Below are 19,895 nucleotides of genomic sequence, written 5' to 3' on the forward strand. Positions count from 1 at the left end.
GATAATATGCCATTGATCTCCTGCTATCTTTCACGTACATATCAAGGGTGCATTGTCTATTGCCATTGTGACACACTGGTGTCATTGGACTGTCCCTTTATAGTGGTTGTAATAGCACATTGCTAATTGTGTGGCACTGTTCCTATGACATATTATTGGGGAGTTGCCCATAGGGGACACACCACACTAGACCTGAGTATTGAGTGTATGATCATACAGCAGTATCTGTCATGGCACACACAGAAATACCTGTCTATTGCTACTATCTTAGTTTTATTCACACACTTAGTATGTTTAAGCACTGTGAAGTATGACATGTATGAGCAAACAGTGGATAGTGCCAGCCATGTTGTCCTTGCAGTAGGTCTAGATAGTGTACTTCTATGTATGTGATCCTGTACTGTGTTCCCCTTTTTTATCTTTCAGAAATCATGTATCATAGACACCATGCACCCTTTTCTGATGCAGAAAATGAAATTATACTGGAAGGACTAAGGCAATATCATCACATCCTACTGTCCAGGGGGAGAGAAAGCAGGAAACAGTGGGCTGCATTGTGGGTGGACCTTGTCCATGATGTGAATGGCATGGGCCATCATGGCAGGACATATGAGCAGGTTTGACACCATGCAATGGACATTATCAATGCTGCACAATGAAGTGCAACAGATGTAGCCAGGGATCGTGCTGTCACCGGTGGAGGGCCTGCAGTGGAACAACCAGTCATGGCCAGTGAGGAATTCCTGGCAAACCTAGGCACACATGACAACTCCCAGGCATTCATCACACTATACATTGTGGAGGTGGGTGCCATAGTTTCCACAGCAGAGGAGTGTGCAGGTAGACTTACTGTGATCAGCACTGTAATACTGTAGCAGTCAGTGTGTCAGACTGCACATATGTTTACATGGGTGTTAGATCTTAGTTCTTGGGGGGGTTACCTCAGTTGTACTCTCATATTAAAAATGTGACCAATACATCAAGTAACACAGTAGGTACTGTAAATGTGAGCTATATGGACATATTACCTTGTTGTGCTACAACATACATTGGTACTGACATTACCTCACTCTCAAATTTTCACGGGTCCATCAGGTATTGGCCAAGGTCGTGGTCCCGCTCCTGCTAAGCATGACACTGTTTTGTTAAGGAACATTCATATTCTATTAAAGTTAAGGGCCAAACTAATGCCCTATTTAAACATAATGCCATGTATAAACAGGATAGAATGTTTTTATTTCCTATTTTGGAACAGGTACATGAGGATCTTAGAGGAGGTAATCACAGGAATGTAGTTGAACAAATAGAAACACTTTGGCAGTGACAGTTAAGAAAAGATAAGCATCCTGGTTTAAATGAGTCAATTAATCTGCAATGCCTTTTAAAACACAAAAGGTTGAAGGGACATTAAATTAGGCAGTGAAATGTGTATTTCAATATATTTGTTAAGAAAGGTGTACTGGGTTTTTATGGGTTTTATCAAGTATAGTGTCATATTGCTTAAGTAAAAGGTAAATTGTACTGGTTAAGTTTTACTTGATTTACTTGAAGCAATTTTATAAAGGCCTTGAGATGAATGTATATTTTTTTCAGACAGTCTATTTTGGACAAAATTGTAGAGGAAAATGTAACTGGTAATCAAGTTGTGGGTCTTTGTTATTATGAGTATTTCTGGATTTTTCATACACAATAGTGCAGGTATTCATGTGCCACTTTTTATTTTCTTATCAAAGGTGACCTGGGTGGGTTGGTCTCTGTCCTCTACACAACCTGATGTCAGTGTCTCTTCAGACTCTAATGATGATGGTGGCCACAGTGAGACACAGGTGGGGGTGCTGGGGACTGAATCTGTCCCAGAGGTAGATATCCCTCTTCTGTCTCCATTGTCACTTATGCTCACACATACCCACTCCCTGGAGGCCACAGATATTGGATAGTCAGAGGGTGGGGACATTGAACAGGAAAGTGTGGCATCTATGGTTCCAGTGAGTGTAGACACTGGCCAGAGAGCTGGCAAGGTCGCACACAGGCAGATTGACATGGGTGCTTGTATGAGGCCTGCTGTCTGTACACCACCTGTTGCAGGTGTCACATCACAGCTCACTCAGTGCATGTTTCGGGCGATCATGGAGGCACAGGCACATTCTGAATGGAACACCAAACATATGCTTAAGAGTTATAGATGCAGCACAGTCTGACATCTGTGACTGCCTCCACTGCACTGGGGACACTCTGGATTGGTTGACTAATGCAGTGGAACCAAAGGTGGGCTGAGAAAGTGTCTGTCTTGGACTGTACATTGTCTGTGCTGGAATGTGTGGTTGGAGTTAAGCATAGGCCTCATGGACGTAGGTCAGCATCCCCATCTGCTGAGAGTCTATGTGACCTTACACAATCACGCTCCTGTAGTGACAGTACATCCAGTGCTACAGAGGGAAGTGTGCTGTCCACACCATGAGGTGGCAGGCCATGGGCTCATGGTTCTGGGCATTCCCGTGGGGGACACGGTCCTAGCAGACAGCAGTCACCATCAGGTACTAGCACTGCTTTTGACCTTGGGCATGGAGATGCCAGTGCAACTCCTGGCAGAGCCAGTTCCCATGTTTGAGGCTGGAGAAGGTGAACTGTCAACTCTACCATATATAGTCCAATGGTGACCAACATACACACATGTAGGGCTAGCGCTGAGCTTGACTGTGTACATGCACACACTCACAAACCACTGTCAAATACAGGTCACCTACAGACACACATGGCACCTTTCCACCATCCATCTTACTTGCTTCCCTTCCTGACTCACACACATGCCATCAACCATTTGGGTCAGCCTAGGCCTCTTGCATCCCCACACAACACCCTGTGCAGGTGGTGATACCTGTGCCACATCATTGTCATCTTCACCATCAATGCTTGGAAATGAAGCTATGTGTCTGATGCACAGGATGACTATATTAGTTAACATGTACTTGTGTAATTCAGTGTTGTTTTGCCATGCAACTTGTAGTGGTTAATGACAGATACTGTATGCTGGTATTTTTCACAAGTATGCCACATACTTTTGTGTATCTTATGTTGTATGATGTTGCAATGGCTGTATAGTTATATGACAGGTGTGTCATAGCCCTGTTAAGGTTCCTGTTTCAGGAGTCTGTTGAGGTAACCTATGGATAAACAGCAGCAATAAAGCAGCACAGGATGGGCATGTCAGCACAGCAGAAATATGTCTTCAGCAAGGTACAGCACCATAAGTGCTTGGTTCCATAGGTTCATATGTGTATAACAGGCTTTCAAGGACAATGGCAGCATTCAACATACTTGTGCATCCCTAATCTGTGAACAGGTCTGCTACCCTTGGTAAGCATCACAAGGGTTTTGGGAAATCATGCATCTACAAGCTGTGGAGATGGAGATGACCCATCTACAAATATTATGTTTCCAGTACAGACAGTTGCCCGACACCCATCATGATTGTCATGTTCTGCATCCCATTTTGTAACCTGCGCATGCTGTCTCACAGCAGATGTGTACTTCACATGCATGGGGGGGGGTCTGTTTCATGTACAGCATACTGTCTGTGTTACATACCTGTCTCTCCAGCATGTACTATGTATAACACAGTGATGCTGTAGGCATGTAGAGACATGTGTGAGTCCTGTCATGGATATGCAGGAGGTACACAGTGGAATCCAACACATCCCTGTATGGAGCCAGACAGATCTCTGCCAAAGCATTTAGTGGACAGACTACATATATACAGTCATGACACAGACTCCATAGGACATGTTATCTACACTGTGTATTGGTGTACCATGGAACCTGTGTTACTGCTACAGTTGTATGACATGCCTGTGTAGTGACATAGCAAGGGTGCCATCGCACACAATGATAGCTGTGATGACTGCCACATTCAATATAGCAGTGGCAGTCTGAGATTTACATCCCAAACCTGTCACTGTAGAGTGTACAGCAGTGAATGCATCTCCACATCTTACCGACCAGTGAGTGTCAAAGGCTGCATTACTCTTTGTCTCCATAACTCCATCCCTGTGTAATGGCTTAACTGTGTGCAGCATGTGGACACTACAATATTTTGCAGGGGTGGATGATGTCCCACAGGATAGTATTGTGCATTTGTTGGCAGTTAGTCTTTGTCAGTGGCTCAAAGTGCAACTGACCGTGTCTTAGGCCATCCTGGATAACTGTTGGTTCTCTGTGGGAGTCTGTGACAGCTCCCAGTATGCAATCACCTGCTAATGTACTCAGTCAGAGGTCACTGACAGTGTCTGTGACTGCAGAGAGGGAATAGGTAGAGAGGGTATGCTAATAATGGAGGATGATGAACCCCAGAGGTGATTGGCATCATTGCAGTGCAGGTCTCCCACTGCTATCTTCCCAGAGTCTGACTGTCAGACACTTGCCTATCCACAAGCTGACATAGCACTCTGTACATGATGTACACAATTTCCAGCAAGGCCTGATGGCCTAATTTTGTCATACACATAATTGACATGTTTGTGCAGTCAAGGACATCTGGTTCAAGGCTGTGCACAGCACCACCACAGCCATACCAGACTACACGTCTTTTCACATGTACAGACCTCACAATGACAGTGTGCAAGGTAAAGCAGGTGGTGTATACATAGTCATTAAGGATAGCTTCACATCCAAATTTATTGAAACACTGTGATGTCCCAGAGACACTGAAGATGCCATTCACTACTGGAAGGGCACATAATCAAGCATTTATTGGCTACAGGAGCAGCTCCATGAATCCAGACACCCATTGTGCATATCTAGATGTACGTGTGTCTTTCAAGACATATCATTACAACATGGTTTTGGGGTGGTATTACATGACCACTAACTGTGTTGCACAGTTGTGCTGCAGCTCACTTGTCCAAAGTTTAGTCCATGTCATTAACTACAATGCCCTAGAGCAGTGCTGTGACATTCCCACAAGGGGAACCAATGTAATGTATCATGTGTTTACCAATATGGGTGACCACTGCAGCCCCCCAATGTGAGGTCCTTCCTGGTGAGATCTGACCACAGATCATTCTCCTGAAAACTATCAGATCTAACCCCCCTTTGCAGACAATACAGACATGTATATTTCAACAAAGCAATGTATTACCTCTTTAAGGATGGTTTACATCGCTTGACTGCACCTCCCCTGTCAGATGGGACAGACAAGTATGCAGAGCTCTACATCTATGCACTATGTGAGCAGCATTACAGCTACATGGACTCAGCTGTACCTGACAGCAAATCTGCTCATGGACAACTGCCATTAACAGGCTGTAAAATAACAGGTGGACATTGCTTTGTGACAGTTGGGGTGAGGGTGCCTCCCTAAAATGGAGGCACAACCTCCTCAGCTACAGTGTAGTTACATGTGTAACCTCAAAGGACAGACCCTGTTTGTTGGTGAACTTGTACATAATGATGCCATATATAATGAGTCTGTCCTCATAGGTAACCTGTAGTTCCACAGGTTCTGCCTCAACTCCACTCCCCTGTCCCCACCACATGTGAAACATGACATTCCTACAACCTGTCCTATACCTTCCATATCTAAAGGGCAGGTTGTAACTGGTCTCTCTATGGGGGATACAAGCATCTATTGAACATGCTAACATCCCAGGATGTGTCCTATGTGGAATCTGATGAGATTACTAACAACATTGGGAACACATTGCAATCATACTGAAGCCACTGGATGCAACCCAGCGGACTGGACAACAGCAACTGTTACACCCTTGCTCAGAGGTGGTGCTTCCACTGACCACCAGAACTATAGACCTCTTTGCCTGTGTGTCCATATCTGTATGCCTGTAGGGCCAGTCATCATGGAGCTGATCAGCAAACATATATTTGATCTACACACAGCTGACTGTACACAGTTTGGATGTCTGACAGGGGGGTTATGACTGTTAAACATGGTGGACATTTCTGAGGAAGTCACCAAGGACCTGGATGAGAGGGCATTAGGCCATACAACCCTCTGGACTTAGCCATATCATCTGACTATACCCCCCACTCAGGCATCATTTACAAAAGCACCCACTTAAGCGTCCATGATAATATCATTGTAGGGGTCACTAAATGGCACATTGGTGGCACACATACAATGCACAGGGGCATCCACCTCCAATAGTTGATTTGTGAGCAGCAAGGTTCGAAATTGCTCAGTCCTGGGTCCTCTACTGCTTGGAATCCATTTAACCACAATGCAAGTGAATACTGAATGTCTGTGGCTAACAATGTTGGCTGATGCCTGCAAACTGTGAGCACTTACAAAGTATGTGAGTTATGTCTATATCCTACAAGAGGGTATTGATGAACAAATGCCTGTTGACATACTAAGGGCCATAAACTCCATGCAAATATATATGTAGTATCATTTCCATCAATAATACCTATGTACCTGGTAAGTAGCACATCAGTCGCAACATGTGATGTACATACTCAAGGGTGATACAACTGGCCACACAGGTCAGGCAACACACATTTACACATAATGTGTATGAGATCAACATGTCTCCCCAGTGTTATGATGGAAATCATATGTCATAACTGAGTTCACAGTCACCCATAATTGACATACTCATAACCTCCAAGTACTCTTCCCTCAGCATGCCAATATCTGAATGCAATGACCATTTGGTAATGCACCTTTACAAGCACTACTGGCAATTGCACACAACAGGATGGTCCCTCACAAGGGAACTTCATGTCTTCAGTATCTGTTCAATGGGGATCATTTGAAATCAGTGTGATTGTAGCCTGTGCCATATAGACTATTCATAGGTGATCTCTGCCTTGCATATGGGCTACTTGATTGTAAATGCTGCATATCTGTAGGTGGCATGGTACATGGATTAATCACACTAAGGACATTAACCTCATATGTGACAATAATACATACTGGTGGGAGAGATTTGTCTAACAGACTTTGACACACCTTTGAAAAAGAACCCTGCCTAATGGCAAACAGAACACCTCAGTGCACTTCATCACATGCCATCTGTATGATTGGCTAGGTGACAGTCATTTCACCCCAGGACTTCTGCCTGTGTTCCTGTTGGACTGGGGCAATATGTGCAGATCATGTAAATAAGGGTATAAAGTTGTCTAGGGCTGTGAGGGCTGTATGGGCATTATGCTAGGGAAGTTTGGGCATCCTAAAGTTCCATGAGCTGATGTAAAATGCTCTAACAGCCACATACACAAATCTGGCTACATTGAGGATAGCACCACTTCCAACTGCTGCTTACAGGACATGGCACACACATAGTGCAAGTTGGCTGTATGTAGATTAGAACACTTACCTAGCTAATGGTGCACACTACAGATCACAGTACGTGATACATGCAACACATCTCAAGTCTGCTATTACTAACCCTTTAGGACATATTATGCTTGATGTCATCAACAGGCCTAGTTGTGGTCAGGTATTTGGAGACCCACATCACCTGCTACAAATAAAATACTGCAAAATCCTACCTATTTTAAGTTACTGAGGTGATCATATTTATGCCATACAGATATACACAGTAAGTGTCCTGGATAGAGATTAGAACCCCTACATATCTAGTCTTGCACACTACAGATTATAGTACTTACTGCACACACCACAGCTTAAGTCTGGTAGTACAGTGTCAGATGGTAGTTTTAAGGTAGATGACATCATCAGGCCTTATAGAAGAGGGCAGTTTGGCAGCCAACAGCAACTTACAGGGCAAAAAAGTGCATACTATTGCAGTTTGATAGCCAATGAAAAATTCTCAGTTGTTTTGAAGGGGGATTTCCATGCACACACAACAAGTGTCCTGAAGTGAGAATAGAAACCCTACCTATCTAGCCTTACACACTCTACAGATCACAATACTTACCGCACATGCCATGGCTGATGTTTGTGTTATATATGATTGCCAGCAAACTACTTGTGGATTACTCAAACTAGGCTTGTGTTGAACAGCATCTGTGGCCTGCAGAGTGACATTACTTCATATTGTTATCTGCATCTAGTATCCTAGCAGTCAGATAACTGTTATTTATCCTATGTATCTACAGTTATCAGTATGGCCATATGCGGCTGTTTGCACTTGGATAAGAACAATGTGTCCTGCACATGCATACATAGCCAACATTATATATTACACCACCTGCTCACCTGTTGCTGTATGTGCGGTAACATTCAGCAGGCACAGGGGTTTGTAGGTATGTGCATTATGTACTATTGAGCCCTTACTTTGGATCCTTTGAACAGCATTACAGATGTGTGATAGTGCAGCTTTACTCACCATTATTAGGGTATGAATGACAATACAGACATCCACACACATATTTATGTGTATGACAGTAATGTATATATAAATGTAGTTTTGTGTGTGTGTGTGTGTGTGTGTGTGTGTGTGTGTGTGTGTGTGTGTGTGTGTGTCTGTGTGTGTGTGTGTGTGTGTGTGTGTGTGTGTGTGTGTGTGTGTGTATATATATATATATATATACATATATATATATATATATATATATATATATATATATATATATATAATGTGTGTGTGTGTGTGTGTATGAAGGTATATATGTATTTGTAAATGCGTAGAGATAGCTATACCATCTATGTGAGAGACCAGATAGTGACAGATGGATATGACTACATATATGTATGTATGTATGTATACACATATCTCTATATATGATAGGTCATTTTGATCAACAGGCAAAAGAATTGCACTCAGTTTAACTAAGTGTATTAGCATGTCCAGTCTGGCTGTCAGCATTTATAAAGTGAATCCAGCCAACACCTACCTGTACTCCAGTCCGGGATGTTTTGTTTTGCAGACAATGACATCGGTCCCTGTTTCTGCAGTACTGCACTTCACTCAAAATGACCATGGCATTCTCCAGCTGTCTGATGTAATTAATATGTGACAGAGGGTAATAATGTTACACCACACACAGGCTGACAGTCTATAACAAAAAAACATATAATAATACCTCACATCCAAAAGATGTGAATACTTCCAGATTAGAACCATCAACACCATCATCTATACTAATGCCCCTAGTCCACTGAGCCACACAAGTTACCAGACAGACAGGAATCATTCATGACACAAATAACAGCATACATATGTACGTTGTTATTCCTGTGTTAAGTGAGACATAGAAATGTATGATCAATTTCTATGTTACTGCCTGAGATTGCCTGGACTGCTGCTATACCATGTATGAGTTACTGTTAAAGCAGTTATATGGGAACACTGCTGTGTTGGTGGTGGTGGAACAGCACCATATGTTCTGCTGGGATACACAGAAGTCCAAATATCATGTAAACCCGCTGTTTAACATCTCCCTTGACTGATGTAGTGAATATGTTTATTTATTTATTTGTTTTACATTTGTTAACCGGGAAAGTCTGACTGGATACATATCCATTTTCAGCGGAGGCCCGGGGAGAAAATCTCTGCGTTAAAAAAAAAATTTGTAGCACTTAAAATGCAGGTTACAGAAATATCTAGAAAGTTAACAATAAATCAAAGACACATTCAAATTAAGGTTACATTTAGATAGGAAATAATAAAAAACATTGTTGGTGATGGAATAAATATACAGGGAAACAATCATTTAAGAGAAATGTGTCTATAAGAAAAAGAATTTTCAGTTAGAAAGCAAGGAAGATGAATAAGAGAAGGTAGGTTAGGTAAGAAGGAGTTTATTTAGTATGGGCAGAACAGTAAGTTATTTTCCTGATATTGGAAATTAGAGACATATAAGGGAGTAACGAAATATCTAGTAAGAGGGTGTGGAAAGAAAAAAAAGAGGGTAATCACATTTGTGAGCTAAGTTTGGTTTAATAGTTTCTTGATATATTTTGGATTAGTCAGGGTTTAGACATGAGCATGACTATTTTTTACCTTACCTCAGTCTGATTATTGTATGGGTTAGTCAAGGTTTAGACATGGACATAGTCAGTCACTCTGCATGAGTGTCTTTAGAGGGATCACCTTTAAAACCTCGAACTTAGCGTTGCCCCGACACACTAATGTAAGCAAAAAAAGACCGAAAAAAACAAAAAACGACAACGAAACGAAAACCATTACACCAACACACTACACGTAAACAACACAGTACACTACATTACATATGCACTATCCCTAACCCAAACCCTAACCCTAAGGTCCCACTACCGCACACTTACCTACCTCCTACCACTGCCCTAACTCCCAAACCCACCTTCCCCCCCTAACCCCACCACACTACACATCTACCACACCCCTACCCTAAAACCCTCCCTAACCCCAACTCCCCTCACCCCACCCCCACCACACACACCCCCTACATCACCACTAACACTAACCACCTTAACCCCTAAACCTACTCACCCCCCACCCACCTAACCACAAGTCCTCACCACCCTACACACCACTCACCCAACCCCTTAACCCACTTCTCCTCACTAACTCCCTAACCTCCACTTCTCTCACTCCTACTACCCTCCATCCGCACCCTCACTACTCACTCCTCACCGGACTCGACACTTACCGGGTTCTCACCTTTCGGTCATCTGCGCTTTTTTTTATCCCCGTCCCGTTCGTTCGTTTCGGGCAGCTTCGAGATTTTAAAGGTGACCCCTTTAGAGATATTTTGAATTGAGGCAAGGAGCATTTAGTGGTTAGTTCAACAGGAAGGGAGTTCCATTTTTTTCCAGTAGAGTTGGAGAATAAGGAATCTCCGGCTGAGTTGTTGGCTTTGGTCGTTTGTACTAGCATTCTGCTGGATGAGTGGAGGGATGCCAGGTTGCTATAGGGGACAATAATATTAGTCAGAATAGGGGTACTGGTAGGTTGAGGATTTTATGAATAGCTACGAGTTGGTTATAGTATATTTGATTGGGTAATTCTAGCCAGCCTAATTTGTGAAGATTATGACAGTGGTGGGTTCTGTATGCTGAGCCTGTGGCAAATCTTGCTATATTGTTATAGCAGCTGGTGATTTTTTTGAGGTTTGATTTAGATAGATTAGTGAGGATGGGTGAGGCATTGAGAAGGGATGACAGAAGATGTGTGCGAGCTATGGTGGTTCTGGAAGTTGGGGTTAGAAATTTCTTAATCCTATACATGGAGCCTATTTTTTTGTTTACTGTTTTTATGGTTTTGTCTATATGGGCATTGTAATTCAGATTGTTATCAATGATTATACCTAGTAGTTTAGTGCAAGGTTCAGGAGAAATTATAATGCCTTTGTTAGAAGAGACTGTAATTATTGGTGGTGCTAGCTTATGGTTGGGGGAGAAAAGTAGTAGTTTGGTTTTGTTTGGGTTCAATAAGAGATGACGATTATTAAGCCAGTTCTCTACTTTGTTGAAGGTGGTTTGGGATAGGGATTGTAATTCTGTGGGAGTAGAGGCAGAGCAGATTAGCATAGTGTCGTCTGTGTACTGTATAGAAGTTGCCTGTGGGATAACTTTGGCCATATATATTCCAACCATGAGGCCTAGTGAATATTAAGGAACACATACTAGTGGACTGGATATCTGTAGTCCCATGTGGATGTACTTTTACCAAATAGCCCACTATATCTACTTGCATTAATCCAGAAATCCATACAGACAATACCATTTCATAGTAATACTTTAAAGTATTGTGTAGGTTAGAGACTTATCCGGCAAATGCAGCAGTTGACAGAATTGTATGTCAGGGCTGACTCTGTCTGATGCAAGCAGTACACAGCCGATGCAAGCAGTACACAGCCGATACATGGATGGCTTGTGTGGGTTGCCTGCCATCAATTTTAATATATGTATGTGAGTAGGAGTAAGGTGTTAGTCCCTAGGTCCCTAGGTTGTCAGTGAATGTGCTATGTATTGTTTCTTAGCCAAATCCAGGGCTTACTGAGCATGCCTACGTCTGCCTAGAGGGACATCAGCAGAGCATTCCTCCTCCAAGTCCTCCTGTGACTGTGGCAATGTAGACACTGGTGGGGGGGCTGTGTATCCCTTCCCCTAGCTGATACTGCTGTTTCCATAGGATCATATTGTGCAGCATAGCACATACTGTGAACATATGTGCACATGTGGTTGGTGGGTACTGCAGGGCTCCACCAGATATATCAAGGCACTGGAACTGTGACTTCAGAAACCCAAATACATGCTCTATGATGTTTCTAGTTTGTGCTTGTGTCTCATTATGGCATTCTTCTGTGGGTGTGTGTGCATTCCTGATGGGTGTCATCATCCACGGATCCAGGGCATAGCCAGCATCCCCCAATAAATGGCCATGTGGGATGTCTCCCCTAGCAAACATCTGGTACAGCTGTGAAGCATGGCAGATATGGGAGTCTTGATAACTGCCAGAGCTGCCAGCACACACATTCATGATAATCCCCTGGGTATTGTACACAACATGGTAGTTGATGGAGTGGCACCCCTTGTGGTCTACGTAGATTCTACCCTCTTCACTAGGTAGTGCCTTGATGTGTACATGAGTGCAATCTATGGCACCCAGTGCTTTAGGGTAGTGTGCTACATGGTAGAAGTGTTGCATATTGCTGACCCTCACCTCAGCAGTGAGGGGAAAAGAAATGTGCACACTGGCATGTGGTAGCATGGTATCCAGGAACTGGTGCAATATCCTGAAGGCAGATGCCTGTGAGACCCCCATCATGTCCCCAGTTGGTCTTTGGACAGTACCTTTAGCTAGTATCCTAAGGGATACACATACCTTTGTTTACAATGGGATGGGCTCCCCCTGTTGGCTCTGCATCTGAGTTGAGAGTGGCAGAGCTCAATGAGTTTTTGTAGTATGTCTTTGTCCACCCTGTAGCACTCTAAAATCTTCAGCTCATGCAGCTCCTGGAAGATTACCCTGGGCCTGAACACTCTTCTCCTTCTCTGTCTAGGCCTACTGTCAGCAGCAGCAGCATTGACTTCAGCATCTTGCACATACAGATGTAGCAGACCTGCAACAGCCCTCAGCATTATCTCAGTTAAAATTCCCAAGTCTTTAATCCAATGGTCCAGAGTACTGGGAAAAATCAGAATGTAGGGTGCATGCATACTTTATACAGGTCTGCTGTAGGTGCAGAATGTGTGATTGGCTAACTATGATGCATTCCACCTGCCTGCAACATAATTAACTTCATTTAATGGCCCTATTTCAGTGCAAGACATGGCACACAGTGCTGTAGTGCACAGCATAGCTTAAGCAAGTGACAAAACTAATTGAGTACATCCTGTTTTGAGGCACACTCAGCAAGGCAATGAGCCATGCAAACACATGCAGCGAGTTTAGTAGAGCTTAGATGTCAGTGGGTACCCCCCCCAATGTCAGCTTCATCTTGTGTAAACATCAATATGGGTTTAAACCTACATGGAGGGGATATATGGACAAGATTACTCCTTTCTACTATTTAGTAACTCCACCCCATTTACATACAAATATATGCTCGCAGCCTGGAAACTGCACGCTTCATAGCCCTATCATGTTAACAACAGCACCGATGCACCATTGTAGGGACCTCATGCAAGGTCCTGTAATACATTTCCTTTACATAATATTAATTTTTTTTTTTTATTTTTCTATGAAGTTTGTGCACTGCAGCGTGCAGTGCAAACATGCTGAGATAATTAGAAAAAAAAATTAATTTATTTCCTTTAATTTTCCAACATACAGGATAATAGTTTTACTCATATGTGTATGTTGTATTACATTTTAAGGGGATTACTGTCCAAATATGTACAGTTTTACACCCCCTTTTGTGTGTCTACACTGCTGTACATAGCATTTTTCCACTTACACTATGGACACTGACACGGGGACTGAACATATGCCTATCTGCTTGTTGGATTGCTGTACCTGCCACATTTTCATGAGATTCACCTGCTCATGAGGCCATTTGCATGCCTCAGAAGTTTCTATGTTTGTGCATGTGTGCGCTGCGCTCAGCAGTGGTTACTGAATCTCAAATGTTCGTATCCATGTAAGCAGCATGGCACAATGCCTATATGGAAAAAAAACATGTAGGCTTTATTAAATTCCCCTCTGTATCTTTATTAAATATTGACTATAAGATGTTCATAGCAATACTTGCAGCTAGAATTAAACAGATACTCCCTTTATTAATAGATGAAGACCAAATTGGCTTTATAAAAAATAGAAACACGTGATAATATTAAAAGAATAATTTCCTTAATTGACTATACTCATTTTACAAAAAATAATATGACGATAGTTAGTCTTGACATAAATAGTGCTTTTGATTCTGTCCATTGGGATTATCTTTGGTTAGTTCAAGAAGAATACGGCTTTTCAAAAAAATGTACACTATTAATTAAATTGCTTTATGAAAATTCATTAGCTTATATTAAAGTTGCATCATGCTTTGTCACATCCATAGAAATTACCAAAGGCACAAAACAAGGATGTCCTTTGTCACCATTATTGTTTGCCATAGCTATTGAACCATTTGCAATCTATATTTGAGGAAACAAAAACATCAAAGGCAGTCAACTTGATTATAATCTGGAAATGAAGGTTCACTTGTTTGCAGATATTTTACTTTCTTTAAAAGATAATAATTAATCAATAAAGACTTTACTAAACACAACTGAATATTTTCAGAGGCTCTTAGGCCTGACAGTTAATGAAAGTAAGGCTAAGATATTGCTTATAAATTCCAGTAAGAAAGACTTAAAAAAAGGATTTTTTTAAATACTTAGCTGCGGACAATAAAATTAAATACTTAGGAGCCACATTAATAGATGATTTAGATAAAATAAGTACAATAAACTACATTCTAAATATTATTAAGTCTCTCATACAGAAATGAAAGAAGTTCTTTTTTTACAATGGAAGACAGGTTATATATAACCAACATGATTATTTTTCAAAAAGTATTATAGCTCAAAGAAGCCCTTTCTCTCCCTCCCCCCAAACACTATATAAAACAATTCAACAAACTGATGTTAACTTTCTTATGGTACCCTAATAAATCCAGAATAGCTATGAATCACTATTTAAATGACTGTGAGGAGGGAGGAATTAATCTTCCAGATATAGAAATACATGCATTGTCATCTATCACAAAAACAGTCTCATCATGGATAAATAATACTCTGCTAGATGGAAACAACTACAAGAAATTATATGGCTATGATCAGGTTTTACATTACCACAATAATATAAAGAAATGGTATCAAATAACTTTCTGCTTCATGACAGAACATTTTCTAAAAAGTAAACACAAGCATATACATTCCAAATTCATCAAAAAATATATTAAATGGTTATAAAACCTTCATAAGTAGAAACTCTAACATAAAAGCTTGGCCATTCATCCTATATCCTACTGCATGTACACAAAATAATATTAAAACATTTGATTTACACATAATTAGAGCATTTAAGGAAAAATTAATTAATTTAATGGCATCAGTTGTTAGATTCTGGGGAAGTTCTGACAATGAAACGTATAAGAAGTAAATTTGATCTAGACAATGACATGGTTAAGCATACAAGATACAAGGCAACATATTTTAAGTAGACTAGAGGCAATGCAGCTAATAACTAGACAAAATGTACCACAATTCATAGAGCATATGTTTTTTTAACAACACAAGTCAAAGGCTACATATCAAATATTTATAAAATAATTAAGAAAACAAAATTATATCACAACAAAAAACTTTTGAGACTGCTATAAAACAATCAACAATCAATTTCCAACTGATAATGATAAAAAATTAATACTTCTGTCCACAAAGCAAACATCTCTATCATTGTAATGGAAGCTTTTCACATGGAAGTTTATTCATAGGTCCTATATAACACCACATAAAATGGAACTTATGTTTAAGCAAAATATAGGCTGCTGGAGATGAAAAGAGAACTTAAGAGCAGAACGGCAACATATGTTTTATGATTGTTATCTACTTAAGCCATTTTGGGACAAAATTAATCATTTCCTACAAATTGTTTTTAATGGTAATTTTCACTTGTCTAAATCTTTTATTTTATTAAATGAACCCATACCCCCAGTGTGTTCCTAGAATAAAGTTTCCACTTTTATGGACATTATTAGCAACTGCACTGAAAACCATAACTACAAATTGGAAAAGTGAGACTTCACCCGCATTCAAAGAATACAGAACCATTGTACTGAATGTATTGAGAATGTAAATGAGAACTATCAGAACGGAAAGAACAACTTACTATAATTCATGGCAAAAGATAGCATAAATACTGGAGAAAGATGATACAAGTAATCAAGTCTGAACGTGCAAAATGTAAATCATCTGTATAAACCTATACACACTTGTATATAGTTTGTTTTGATGTTTATGTTTGCTAAATGTATACTGTTGTTAATCTGTTTTTAATTATGTATTGTATTATAAAGTTACTGAAAATATATTCACTTCAAATAATTCAATAAAAATACTTTTAAGAAAACAAAAGACTGAAAAAAGAAGAAAGCTACAGCCCCATTGCTATATTTTCTTCTTGCTCTTCAAGACTTCCACTTGGATATTGACTTTATTTATCTATGTTTTATTAACTCTTCTGAACAGAGCTTTTTTCAAGCTGGACTGTGCAGAAATGGTCCCAGTGAGAAATTATCACAGAAAGAAACAGTAAATATCATTATATAGTGTTGCACATTTTCATATGAAGCAAGCAAGAAAGATAGCACACCATAAAATGCAGAAAACAAGTATACTGTTATTAACATCATCCCTTGTTCGGTGTGTATAATACAATCCTGTTGTTATAGCATTCATTTTGCAGAGTGCTGATTTCTTTCTCATGGTTCATGAAATTAATAGTTACTACTGTCGTATAATTGTTTTCATTCATGCCTTTATTTAAAAGTTTATAATTAAGATAGTAACTTGAAAGGATTTTACAATAAACCATCTGGATTACGTATACCTATACTCTGACAAGTGTAGTTACAGTGAACAGTAATCTTCATTTGTCAGAATCTGAGCAACAGTGCACTGCAGTGGGATTTTCACTGTGCCCCAGTCTTGTGCAACCGTGAAGTTGGTATATATAATGAAGGGTGTGGTGTGGGCCTTGGGAAGTGCAAAGGGAAATTCACCTTTGGAAACCAGTTTTCTTTTTTAAGGTTTATAAGTAATGTTTGTGATATAAAAGAAATCACTGAAGTGTAACTTGTAGTCCCACTTTGTGTATATTATTGTTAACTAGTTAAATAAGCTGGGCCTTCATAGTCCTTCTTCATCCATAACTCATACCATAAGGGCAACAACAAACATAGGACATATATGCATATATATATATATATATATATATATATATATATATATATATATATATATATATATATATATATATATGTACAGATAGATAGATATAGATATAGAAGCATACATATGTAAAGGTTAGTGTAACCAGTCAAACAACATGTTTTTGGGAAGGTGGAGAAGGTGGGAGGAAAGATAAGTACACACAGGAAAGTCAAAGAGACACAAAGGAAGTAGACAGGTTCAAACCCTGGTCCACGGAGCTGTGAGGCAGAGAACTAATACCAAACAATTACACTGCAGAGTTAAAGCTGCTGTATTTATTGCTGTCTCTCATGTTCTATAAGTGTTATTTTGCAACTCTTTTAGTCTCCTTGTAACTGAGACATGCTATAAGAGATTATCCTTAGGAGTCAAGTAAAGATGTCTAGCTAAGTTGTGCCTCAAAATTTAGGAAAAACAGGGAGAGAAAGTTCAGTGCCAACACACTTTGCTATGCTAATCATAGCCAGCCTTAGGCCTAGGCCAACTAGGTGGCCACTGTAGTAGGGAGACTTTTCTAGTAAACGGGATGGTGTAAATAGAAGGGATGGGGCACCAGGTGGTGTGGGGTGGGGGGCACTTGATCTAAGGCCAACCCTGATGCTGATGCCGGTCTGGATTTAAAGTTTTGGACTGACAAAGAGATAAAAATGCTTCAGTGCAGTAGCACTGACTTAATGTACTTCAATAATACTTACAGCAAACATCCATGCAGAAATGTTTATCAATATACAGTTTACCTAAATAGTTCTTTAGTGATTATCATTTATAGGAAAATAGTCATTTGGGATTAAATGTAGACATTCATCATGTACCATAGATTTCAATTACGATGTTTGTATTTTGTGATCTGATTACATTTTTGTCTTGAATGGTAATAAAGAAACCAGTTGGGTTAAGGCAGTGTGTCGGGTGGGAGCATTTGTATAAGAATCAAAGTGTCAGCATAAGGAAAATATGCTGCTTCATTAAACACATGAAAACAACTGCACACTCCTCCTGGAGTTTTTGTAAAATATTTTAATAAATGGTAAAAAAATGTGGTGTATTGGGCACACTTAAGCTTTGCAGCAGATTGAGTCATTTTTTGACTTTACTTTCTTACTGCTTTTGGAATAGCAATGTGTATTGAACACTAAAAAGGTTAAGGTCAGAATATTACTGTGCTGCATAGGAATATGTTTCCAGTAGAATTTCATTAAGCAGTAGATGTTAATGGTTTATATGTGAATATTAACCTAACTGCCCTGAAGGGCCATTTTAAGCCTGGCTAATGACCTGTGTCTATGTGCTAAAGTCCTCCACCATTATGCCAAACCTGCTTACTATCTAATATCTCATAAATATAGTCAGGGAAAACCACCCCAAAAAAATCTGCTAACCAGACTGAAACAAATGGTATTATGTCTAGCCTTCTGCAATAGCTGCTCTGGCCTACCATTTTTGCTTCTTATTCATTTTCACAAGACATTTTGTCAGGTAATATTAATGTGCCATTTTATTTTCATGTCTTAAAGTCATGAAGTAGAAAGAATTAAGTTAATTATGGAAAAATAAATCATACACCAGTCCAAATTGCTGCAACCAAAATTTGACTGGAAAGGACTATACTGACCGAATCAACTTCACTTGATGTGTTTTTTTTTTCATTTTGTGATATGTTGACTGTGAGCTTATAGTACAAAGTTAATGACTTGATAAATGGAAGCCAGAACCAAGCTCAGTCACTTAATCATAAACTCCTGCAGCTGGGAATGCAGCACAAAGTGAGACAGGAAGAAAGACAGAAGGAACAATGAAGTGTAAAATAACTTTGTAACTATAACTCTAATAGCAAATAAGTTTGACATTAAGCAAATAATGTATAAGACTTGGAAAATTTATTGGGGATGGTACAGAATCCAATAATAGAACCCAGTCAAAGCAGCTGAACCAATCAGAGGAGGTTAGAGAGGATTGGGAAGAGAGCGTGAATAAGCAATTCACAAAAAACAATGAGAAGATATATGTATGTTTCCCAAATATGCTACAAAATCTTGAAGATTTAAGATTTTTGCTTGGAAATGTTTACATAGATATTTTTATATCCCAAGTAGACTCCAGAGAATTTTTCCTTAGGTAGACAACAAATGCTGGAGGTGTGACAGGGAAGAAACAGGTAATTGGGAACATATTCTCAGAGAGTGTGGTGGGTTGGTGGACTTTAAGGATTCCCTCCTGGATGCATTGTCGGAGATGCTGAGTCTGTGGATTGCTGTGATGATGGAGATGATTTTTCTGAGCTGTGATACAGAATCAGAATTGCTTAGACAAACTACAGAGGAAAAAATGTTAATTGTGAGAACAATACATACAGGGGAGGAATGAGGTTTAAAAGAAGGCAGGACTTAAATGAGCTATGTAATATTTGACTGAAAATGATTGGGTAGATTATAAGTGATATAAAATGCTTGCAAATGGAAGTATGTCAGTACGGTTTATGTTGTAAAATACTTGCGACTAGGATTCTGTTGGTGAGGTTTATTTTAATTTATATAACTGTATGATTGCTAATGTCGTCAGTGTTGGTTTAATAAAG

Source organism: Protopterus annectens, chromosome 3.part1 (assembly GCF_019279795.1).
Source record: "Protopterus annectens isolate FY-2018-M chromosome 3.part1, PAN1.0, whole genome shotgun sequence".
Classification (NCBI taxonomy): Eukaryota; Metazoa; Chordata; order Ceratodontiformes; family Protopteridae; genus Protopterus; species Protopterus annectens.